At 40.5% G+C, this 11,617-nt stretch overlaps 1 protein-coding gene across 1 annotated transcript in view; it reads right to left on the minus strand.

The window, feature by feature from the left end:
• The window catches only part of dab1a (DAB adaptor protein 1a), a 400,410-nt gene extending 389,280 nt beyond the window's left edge, over positions 1-11,130 (minus strand). Inside the window, exon 1 of the mRNA XM_059647688.1 lies at positions 10,905-11,130. The gene's annotated coding sequence lies outside the window, so the exon portion shown is untranslated. The remainder of the gene's footprint in view (positions 1-10,904) is intronic.
• Between the last annotated feature and the right edge of the window lie 487 nt (positions 11,131-11,617).

The raw sequence follows: 11,617 nt of genomic DNA on the forward strand, positions 1-11,617 counted from the left end.
ACATTTTATTTAGATCTCTGCTACCTTTGCACCATATGTTAGGATGAGATGTGAAGGCTCAGTTAGGGCACTTGAGGGCTACGAGGTAGCCAGGAAAGACCTAAAGAGACAGCTCAGAAGAGCCAGGAGGAGACATGAGAAGTTGTTGGTGGATAGGATCAGGGTAAACCCTAAGGTTTTCTATAGGTAATTAAGGAATAAAAGAATGACGAAAGTAAGATTAGGCCCAATCAAGGATAGTAGTGATAAGTTGTGTGTGGAGTCAGATGAGATAGGGGAAGTGCTAAATGAATATTCTTCAACAGTATTCACTCTAGAAAACGACAATGTTGTCGAGGAGAATACTGAAATACAGGCTACGAGACTAGGTGGGATTGAGGTTCAGAAGGAAGAGGTATTAGAAATCCTACAGAGGGTGAAGATAGATAAGTCCCCTGGGCCGGATGGGATTTATCCTCGGATCCTCTGGGAAGCCAGGGAGGAGATTGCCGAGCGTTTGGCATTGATCTTTAACTCGTCATTGTCTACAGGAATAGTGCCAGATGACTGGAGGACAGAAAATGTGGTTCCCCTGTTCAAGAAGGGGAGTAGAGACAACACTGGTAATTATAGACCAGTGAGCCTTACCTCAGTTGATGGTAAAGTGTTGGGAAAGGTTATAAGGGATAGGATTTATAATCATCTAGAAAAGAATAAATTGATTTAGGGATAGTCAGCACGGTTTTGTGAAGGGAAGGTCATGCCTCGCAAACCTTATTGAGTTCTTTGAGAAGGTGACCAAACAGGTTGATGAGAGTAAACCGGTCGATGTGGTGTACATGGATTTCAGCAAGGCGTTCGATAACGTTCCCCACAATAGGCTATTGTACAAAATGCAGAGGAATGGAATAATGGGAGATATAGCAGTTTGGATCAGAAATTGGCTTGCTGAAAGAAGACAGAGGGTGGTAGTTGATGGGAAATGTTCATCCTGGAGACCAGCTACTAGTGGTGCACTGCAAGGGTCGGTGTTAGGTCCACTGCTGTTTGTCATTTTCATAAATGACCCGGATGAGGGTGTAGAAGGATGGGTTAGTAAATTTGCAAACGACACTAAGGTCGGTGGAGTTGTAGATAGTGACGAAGGATGCTGTAGGTTGCAGAGAGGCATAGATAAGCTGCAGAGCTGGGCTGACAGGTGGCAAATGGAGTTTAATGCAGACAAGTGTGAGGTGATGCACTTTGGTAGGAGTAACTGGAAGACAAAGTACAGGGCTAGTGGTAAGATTCTTGGTAGTGTAGATGAGCAGAGAGATCTCGGTGTCCATGTACACAGATCCTTGAAAGTTGCCACCCAGGTTGACAGGGCTGTTAAGAAGGCATACAGTGTTTTAGCTTTTATTAATAGAGGGATCGAGTTCCGGAACCAAGAGGTTATGGTGAAGCTGTACAAAACTCTGGTGCGGCCGCACTTGGAGTATTGTGTACACTTCTGGTCACTGCATTATAAGGAGGATGTGGAAGCTTTGGAAAGGGTGCAGAGGAGATTTACTAGGATGTTACCTGGTATGGAGGGAAGGTCTTACGAGGAAAGGCTGAGAGACTTGAGGCTGTTTTCATTAGAGAGAAGAAGGTTGAGAGGTGACTTAATTGAAACATATAAAATAATCAGAGTGTTAGATAGGGTGGATAGGGAGAGCCTTTTTCCTAGGATGGTGACGGCGAGCACGAGGGGGCATAGCTTTAAATTGAGGGATGAAAGATATATGACAGATGTCAGAGGTAGTTGCTTTACTCAGAGAGTAGTAAGGGAATGGAACGCTTTGCCTGCAACGATAGTAGATTCGCCAACTTTAGGTACATTTAAGTCGTCATTGGACAAGCATATGGACGTACATGGAATAGTAGGTTAGATGGGCTTGAGATTGGTATGACAGGTCGGCACAACATCGAGGGCTGAAGGGCCTGTACTGTGCTGTAATGTTCTATGTTTTATATCGCTCAATATATTTTGTCTTCTAAACACTCCTTGAATCTCTTAGGACAGCCCACTTCAACGATCTTCCTGAATGACTTATTCACAAATGCTAACTTTGTAATCTTAATTTTTCTTCCCTTACAACTTTTGCCATGGTTGTGTTCATTTTGTTAACTCCTTTCAATTGAAATTCAAAAATGTTGTTACTCAGGTAGTTGAGAGTTGTATTTCCTGAAAAAAAAGTCTGATTTGAATAAATATAGCTTAGAATCAACAACACTACAGGTCAGTGAATGAACTCAATTTCAATGTGATTCCTGCTGTTTAGAGTGTCTGCTCTCAGTGTGAAGTTGGGCAAATCACAGACCCAGCATGCTACAATTTACAAACTACAAACTTCATCGTTGGTATAAAAGGAAGCAGGACTATCTGCTTCTTTTGATGTTTGTCAAATAGACCTCAGACATTCCGTATAGCAATGCCCAAGGGAAATGCCTGGTGGCTAGGCTGATCCATTTGGAAATCTGAAATCCATCAATCAATTGGAGCCTTGTCTCAGGCTGGTAGCTCAACAATATTTTCACACTTTCAGAATGAGTTTGAATTTTTATAAGCGTCTACAAACCCCAATTCAATTTTTGTCACATTAATACTGAGGGATTTGATTTAACCTTGATATTTTTGCTTTCTTTCCATTTTGACCCAATACATTTTCAAAGGTATGCATGTCTGATTAAGATCATGGCGTAGCTGCATCAGTCACATCTGCAGCAAATCTACTTATTGATATGATCATCATTTCATTAATCATCTGTGTGTTCTCAAAGGATGTCACTGCGAATGGCAGGTAAGTAAGTTTACCATAGCAACAATTCCACTTCCAAGGGAATTCCAAAACTTCAATAGCTGTCTGTTTGGAATACGCTCAATGTAAATGATCTGTCTTCACAGCTGAATAGTCAGCTCAGCTAACTTAATTTATTAAGCATCAAAGTACAGCAAATGGTTCTTTTTAAAACAATTGGTGATCTCTACGCCAAGCCAGTCTCTTTAATTTTACGATAGTTATCTGGAGTTTGAAGAATGTATGAGTAATGTATAGACAGAAATGAATTTACATTTTTCAAATCAACATCTTCCACATTAATTTTTGGTTACTGGATATGTCATTTCATAGACTATTTCAGTGTGTTTTTAAAATATATACAATGATATGCCAAATTCTAGCCCAATGATCAAGTAATGTATGAAAATAATTTTTTTATTAATGATATGTAGAATCTTTCATATGTCTAAATGGGTAAATATATGATCAGTGGAAAAGTTTCCAATAGCAGATCTCAGATAAGATGGTTCGGATTCTGCACATTATTTCCCTCAATCTCCTTGGCTTTGGCAGCTGAAAAATCAACGAGAGTTCCTACTGCTGATGATTATTCAGTGGATATGATAATTAACATGTGGCATGAGGACACAATTAAACTTGTTTGTGATGTGCTCCAGTGACAAGGAGGCAGGCACAATCATTGCTTTGTCTGAAGTATGAAGAATTGCCAGTTAAATGGAGCCAGCGACCACTGGAACTGTTCTAGCTCTAGCTGAGCTTTTTGAAATTTAACTTACAAATTTAAACCTGTTTTTTTCTTTGTTCATGGGAGGTGTGCATCTCTGGCTAGGCAAGGACTTATTGCCGATTCCAAACTTCCCTCGAGAAGGTTGTGATAACCTGCCTACTTGAACCATTGCAGTCCTTGGGGTGCAGGGACTCTCACAGCAGGAGGGTATATGAATATCACAGATAGAAAGAGGTGCAAGGTTCTGCCACAGATTTTAGGGAGCCAGCGTAGAATTTAAAATCAGGCCTCAAAGGTAGTAATCTCCAAATGATTCCTTGTGCCAAACTACATTGAGTTCAGAAACAGAAGAATAGTGAATGATGAATCCCTGGCTGAAGAAATGATTCAAGAGAGGGACAGCTTTAGATTCTTGGGTCATTGTGTCTATTTATGGGGTAGGTGGGAACTGTCCAAACTGAATGAGTCCCACCTCAGTAAGGATGGGACTAATACTTTGATCAATAAGGATATTTGTTGGTGTTTCTGGGGAGAGTTTAATTCGAAGGGTAGTATCATGACCATGAATCATAATTTCAGATCATCCATGGATGTATTGAGCTTTATTTCCAACATCTGCTTTTAAAAAGAGGTTTGTACAGCCAAAATGACTGCAGGTGTAATTTCAGTGGCAGTTCGGCAAGAAATGCTTGGATTATCACATCTGACAATGTGCCAAGGAAACTTCAAAGGGTCAGATTTCAAATGCACTACAAACTGAACAATAATTCCTTGGGAGTTCTCTCAGACTGTGAACACAATGGCAGAAAAGACAGCTGTCTGCGTAAGAAACCTGTTTTGGATCTTTCCTTTTCAAGGGATTAGCAGCGAGTTTCATCCAGCAAGATGTGATTTGGCAAAATGGGCCTGGAAACAGGTACTCGAAGGTAAATCAGCATCAGAACAGTGGGAAACTTTCAAAGAGGAATGAAGGAGAAGGTTTGGAACAGATGTTCTCACAAAGAACAAGGATGGAGCTCCCTAATTTAGTTTCAATGTCAAAGGATATACAGCATAGGTTAAGGCAAAAAAAGGGAAGATGTGGGCAGAGTTGTTGTTTAGAAACATGACATTGACATTATACCTAGACACACAGAACACTAGCCTATTTGATGGGGGCAGTAAGAACTGCTATTGCTAGAGTCTGAGATAATTATAACCCCAGCTCCACACTGTGTTATCTATTACTACCCTATTTGATGTTTTGTGTGCGATTTACTGTAAATTGGGAAAAGGCAGGACAGTAACGAGATGGATGAACTTAGAGCATTGATCAGTATTTGGGAATATGATATTGTTGCAATCACTGAGGTATGGTTGAAGAAAGGACAGGGCTGGCAGCTCAACTTTCAGGGTACAGATATTTTAAGGTGTAATGTGGGTAATGTAAAAGAAGTGGGGTCAATGTATTATTGATAAAGGAGACCAATATGGGAGTCATGAGGGAGGGTATCTGAGAAAGGTCTTCAAATGAGACCACCTGGGTAGAGCTTAGAGATAAAAAAAATGGATGATTACGTTGGTGGGACCTATTAGAAACTAAACAGACAAGCTATGCCTGAATTCAGAGATTGTAGGTGAGGTCTTAAATGCATACATTTCATCAGTGGTCAAAAAGGAGTAAGACATTGTAGCAGGGAATTCAGCTGGGGTGGTGAGGTTCTAGGAAAATGGCAACACAGGTGGATAATAGCAACACAGGTGGATAAGGTGGTCAAGAAGGCATACAGCATGCTTGCCTTCATCGGGTAGGGCAGCAAATATAAAAGTTGGCAAGATATGTCACAACTGTCTAAAACTTTAGTTAGGCTACATTTGGAATATTGCATGCAGTTCTGGTCACCACACTATCAGAAGTACATAGATGCTTTGGAGAGGTTGCAGTGAAGGCTTATCAAGATGTTGCCTGGTCTGGAGGGGTTGAGTCATGAGGAGAGGTTGGATCAACTTGTATTGTTTTTCATGGAAAAATCAGGGACTGAGGAATGAACTGAAAGAGGTCTACAAAACTATGGGAGGCATAGATAGGGTGTATAGTCAGAGGCTTTTACCCAGGTTGGAAAGATTGACAACAAGAGGGTATAGTTTGAGGTGAGCGGGGCAAAGTTGAGGGGAGAAGTGCAGGGAGAATTTTTGACACAGAGGGTGGTGGGTGCCTGGAACGCCCTGCCAGTGGAGGTAGTGGAAGCGAGCACTTTAGCAACATTTAAGGCGTTTCTTGAAAGACACATGAATGGGAGGTGAACAGGGAGATGGAAACTGCACATAGGCAAAAAGCAGCAGTCTAAATAAGCATTAGGAATTGGTGCATGGTTGATGGGCAGAGGGGCCTGTTCCTGTGCTATATTGTTCTTTGTTCTTTCTTTGTATGTGGAATAAAGCACCAGAAGAAATGGTAGATGCAGTTACAGTTACAACATTTAATAGACATTCAGACAAGTATATGAATAGGAAAGGTTTAGGGGAGTATGGGCCAAACACAGGCAAGTGGGACTAATTAATTAATTAAGTTTGGGTAACTTGGTCAGCATGGTCTGTTCCATACTGTAAGACTCTATGACATGTTAAGATTAACAAGGAGAAATTACGTGTCAGAGGGCATTAAAGCACATAAATCAATATTTTTGCCACAGGTCAATTGCCAGATCACTGGAGGATAGTTAAAGTGATTCCATTATTCCAAAAAGGATAGCAGAGATAGGCCAATTATTTGCAACTAGTCTGACGTCAGTAGTAGGGAAATTATTGGAAAAAAGGATCTGAGGGACAGATTAATCAATACTTGGAAAGTCAGGCATTGACCAGGGATAACAAAGTGTGGAGCTGGATGAACACAGCAGGCCAAGCAGCATCTCAGGAGCACAAAAGCTGACGTTTTGGGCCTAGACCCTTCATCAGAGAGGTCTAGGCCTGAAACGTCAGCTTTTGTGCTCCTGAGATGCTGCTTGGCCTGCTGTGTTCATCCAGCTCCACACTTTGTTATCTTGGATTCTCCAGCATCTGCAGTTCCCATCATCATTGACCAGGGATAGTCAGCATAGAGGCAGATCCTGTCTGACTGATTAAGTTGTTTTGAAAAGCTGACTAAATATATTGATGAAGGTAGTGCAGTTGATTTGATTCACATGGACTTCGGATAGGCTTTTGACAAGGTCTCAGATGGAAGGCTGGTCCAAAAGGTAGGAGCTGATAGGAACCAAGGAAAGTTGGCAAACTGGATCCATGATTGGTTTGTAAATAGGAGGCAAAAGGTGACGATGAAAGTTTTTTTTCATTTGGAAGTCTGTGACCTGTGGTGTACCACAGGGATCAACGCTGTGACCCTTGCTGTTTGTTATGTACATTAACAACTTGAATGTGAACGTTGAAGATATAATTAGTAAGTTTGTAGATGACATTAAAATTGATAGTTTTGTTGATAACGAAGAGAATGATCTCAGGCCATTGACTGATATTGATCAGCTGGTAAATTGTGCAGACCAGTGACAGATGGAATGCAATCCTAAAAAGATACATTTTTGGAGGTCTGTTAAGGGAAGAATATACACAATGAATGCAAGGTCCCTTGACAGTACTGAGGAACAAAGGGATCTTGTGATACAAGTCCATAGATCTCTAAAAGGTATCAGCACAGGTAGGCAGGGTGGTGAATGAGACATACAGGAAGCGAGCCTATGTTAGTCAGGGTGTTGAATATAGGAGCAAGGAAGTCTTGTTATAAAATATTGTTTAGACCACAGATGGAATACTGTGTGGGGTTCTATTTGCACACTATCGGAAGGGCACACTTGCACTGGAGAGGGTACAGAAGAGGTTCACTGGAATGTTGGCTGGAATGAAAAGTCTCAGTTATGAGGAGAGACTGGATAGGCTGGGTTTGTTTTCTAGCAAAGGAGGCTGAAAGGGAGATCTGATTGAGGTATATTAAATTATGAGAGGCATAGACAGGATAGATCATGAGAACATTTTGTTCATGTCCAAGCCTAGTTTAAGGAGTTAGTTTAACTGATTTGGAGGAGATCGGAGAAAAAAAGTTTTCCTGCAGGGGGTTGTAAAATATGGAACACGTGGTGGAGGCAAGTTCTCTGACAATATTTAAGCACTTAAAATGCAAAGGCATAGTAGGCTATGGGTCCAATGCAAGTAAATGAAGTTACTGTGGTTTGGTGTTTGTTGGCATAGACATGATAGGCCAAATGACCTGTTTCTGTACTGCATGATTCTGTGTCTAAAAGAAAAGAAATCACAATTCTGTCAATGGAACTTGTTTAAATGTCAAGTTTGTTCACAATTAAAATGACTATTTCATATTTTTTCAGATGACTCAGTGCGCAGCTAAACTGAACAGGTGAGGATGGCGAGTGATAATGGGAACTGCAGATGCTGGAGAATCCAAGATAATGAAATGTGAGGCTGGATGAACACAGCAGGCCCAGCAGCATCGCAGGAGCACAAAAGCTGACGTTTCGGGCCTAGGGTCTAGGCCCGAAACGTCAGCTTTTGTGCTCCTGAGATGCTGCTGGGCCTGCTGTGTTCATCCAGCCCCACATTTCATTATCCAGGAGAGGATGGCCACTGCTCAGGCTGCAAGAGGAAGATCAACAGCCTTCAAAGAGAAGGTAAGTTTGTTTGAGTACGGTGTTGCAGCCAGGCAGGTGGGCTATCAGGGCATACTGCTCACTGGCAGTGTTGTAATGACAGGGATGGCCATCAACACAGAGAAGCCTCTCTATACTCCATTATGGAGCAGACATGAAAATGTGTCTCCACTCCAACAACTCACTCGGAGGTTACCAGCGATTAGCCAGTAGGCTCTCCATGTGACAGTATCTTCCCCCAATATTAACGGATTGAGCTGTTGGCATCAGTCTGCTTTGCAAACCACCTTTACAGTCTCTTGAGCTAACCAGCCCCTCATTCAGTGGTTGTGGTGTTCAGTGTTTCATGAATGGCAACATGCCACTTTGCTAATGCCTTCCACTGTCGTTTTACGTGCCTCCTGTTTTCCAGTTCATCACCACAGGCCTGGGGAAATCTATCTTATAGTTTTCACTGAGTTAGCAGAGCCAAGGATGGTGATACATATATTACTGTTGTGGAAAGGGAAAGAAACTGCCAAGGTTCCCACACCGGACTGTGTGATAGTGATACATGTTGAAATACATGTGTCAGCTGTGAACAGTATTGAGTTTTGTCATGATGCCACACCTGCTGAAAGAGCTTGCCAATTTTATACTTGGTCTCATGTTTCAATAACTAATTGAGGGAAGAGGACATTTGGAACTGGTGGAAATGTCATCCAGCACAAGTCAGCAGGGGCAATTTCTAACTGTCAATTGCCGACTTCTCATTTAAAAGAAAGTAAAGGGGAATCTGGGGTTAGCCTCAGCTAATGTCCTCCTCATACAATATGCAGGAAGACAGGAATGGCCAACAGCATGCCTGCCTGTTTCAGCGAGAGGCTTTTAAAATATGCAAATCAGGGACCCACTGCTCAGTTGCAACTTCCACACACAAATGACATATTTTGATTATTTGCAACAGATGATTTTTATCCTGAAGGCTGTACCCTGCTCTGAGCTTTCCTTGCCCCATACATTCCTGCCATAACGTCATCTGCTAGCTAACTCAGTACAGGACAGCGGACTGTTCTTCATTACGCCACAATCCAGCTGGCTGTACGGAACTGAAGTACGAAACTGAAAATGGTGCAGCAATCTAGTGCCAACTTCAATCACATGAACTGACTCTCTCCAGACTTCGTACTCATTTTCGGCAGAAAATGAAACTCCCCTCTGCACCCTGCAATCACATGCTGCACTAAAGCCTCCCTGTCACCACTACTGCCTCATCCATGCCAACCTTCCCAAAACCAGCACCTTCAGTAAAGCAAAGGAACTACACAAAAAACATTAATTTATATGTTTACATGTAAGTTATTATAAACAAAGATCCAAAAGTGTTAAAAGAACAAATAAAGAGCTCTGAAATATGGTCTATAACTCATGTATGTTTGTTGACAGAAACTCACTTTGAAACATGAATGTTACTATACAGAGTTTCATTTGACCTCTTTCATGCACCACATTATACAACATTGATTTCTATTTCTTGCCATAATTTAGTAAGAATGTAGGTCACAATACAACTGGTACTGGTCCAGCACCGTTCCTTCTTTTTCTTTCTGCTCACTGCATTCTTAGAGGTGATCTACAAAGTGTTCTTAATTAGTATTTTAAGTAATTGATATACAAGTATTACATGCATATTTAACAAACAGAGTCAGCCAACTAGTGATGACAATCGAAGGTAAATTAAGAACAAGAAACAAAGGGAAGAATATAGTATTGGAAATGTTACCAAATCATAATAAGATCCTTCTAAAAGTGCATTAGGAGGTCATGCTTCAGTTCGGGCTTACGTTACAGTCTTGAGAAACGAAGGACATATTTCCTCTGTGCACCAGAATCAAAGACGCCTACAGAGGCACCAGGTTTACAATTTTGTTATACATTGTGTACAGAGGAAATCTTCTCCCATGATTACCATGCCCTATTGAAGGCAAATAATACGCCTTTATGTGTATTCATAAACTTTCCACAATGTCTCATAGTATTTATATATACACAGCCCCCTTACAATTGCACTATTTTGCCTTCTCCAGTACTTTAGACAAAGTTAAACACTGAAATAATAGCCGGCTTGTAAGAATTTTAATTAAGTTTTTGTTGGCTCACAAAAAAATTACGCACTATTGATTTTTAGGGACTTATAATGGGATCAAAGTTTCTTGTCGGGTTATTTTTCAAGGGATATTCTAAACAATTGAATTTGTAAACAGTCTCAAGAGTTAAAAAAATGTTGGACGTGATCCACTTCAAACTTGAATGAAACAAAACAGAAATATTCAGAGATTTGTTTGTTGTTGTGATATCATCTGTGAGGCAGATACATCAAGAAAATATAACTTAATATCTTACTCTGTCGCTTATTGAGAAATTGATCAAAGTAGATTTTTCAATAGTTTTTACAAAGATGTCAGTCGTCCTTTCAGCAATAACAAAATCCTTATACAAAATTATGGAACATTTTCAAAATAAATGCACAGAGGAAACTAAACTACCAAAGAATGTTGTGACCTTTTCACATAATTTTAATCTTCATTGATGTTTTCAGATCCATTGCTCTCTGGTTCATTACAAATGTAATGACAATACTTCCTTTTGCAGAGTAAAGATCAGGAAGCTGTATAAACAAAATGGGTTAATCCACTCTAACGAACGTGGAAGAGAAATTCAATTTAATAAATCATAAAACTGAATGTAAACACTGACCTGAAAAGAAATGACCTGTCACCTGAATTTCGTGGCATCTGAGGTTATAAACAGGATGATTGCACCACCGAGCAAACTCATTTTAGTGAGATATGCTTGTCACCCAATTCTGCTATCTCTCTCTTGCTGGCCAGTGTGTTGCACAAACCATCTCATTCCTTCACTGAATACTGTCAGAGTCTAAGCACGCTTTCTGCTCCATGTGATGTTGCCAGGTTACCTCTCCCAGGAGGGTAACGAAAGACTAGGCCAAAGTGACCAATCAAGCAGGAGTTCAGAGTTCAGTTTCCAAATGGAGAGAATAAAATCAAAGGCTGGTATTCATTATGAGCCAACTCATTATGTGCCAGTTAAGCCCATAGCTATCCCTGTAGAAACTCATAAACGTTTTGGCTGTGTTCTGCAACAATGACCCAGTAGATTCTATCAACCTTCTGAACATGCGCATTAACAAAAACACTGTTAAACACAGATGCATTGACCATTCTTATAGATGCTGTTTTTTAAATACAATTTAAACTAATAAAAAATACTTTAAATACTACAAATATTCTTACTCATAGAAAATATAGAAAGCTATCAGATTGCACTTCTTTGGTATAACTTACTAAATATCTAGTCATGGGTAATGCAATATGCAGGAATGCTGAAACACAGAGCTCTTTGTCATGCACTGATTATCTTTGCATATCGTGCAACGTTATGTTAACACT

This window comes from Stegostoma tigrinum, chromosome 8, assembly GCF_030684315.1.
Source record: "Stegostoma tigrinum isolate sSteTig4 chromosome 8, sSteTig4.hap1, whole genome shotgun sequence".
NCBI lineage: Eukaryota > Metazoa > Chordata > Chondrichthyes > Orectolobiformes > Stegostomatidae > Stegostoma > Stegostoma tigrinum.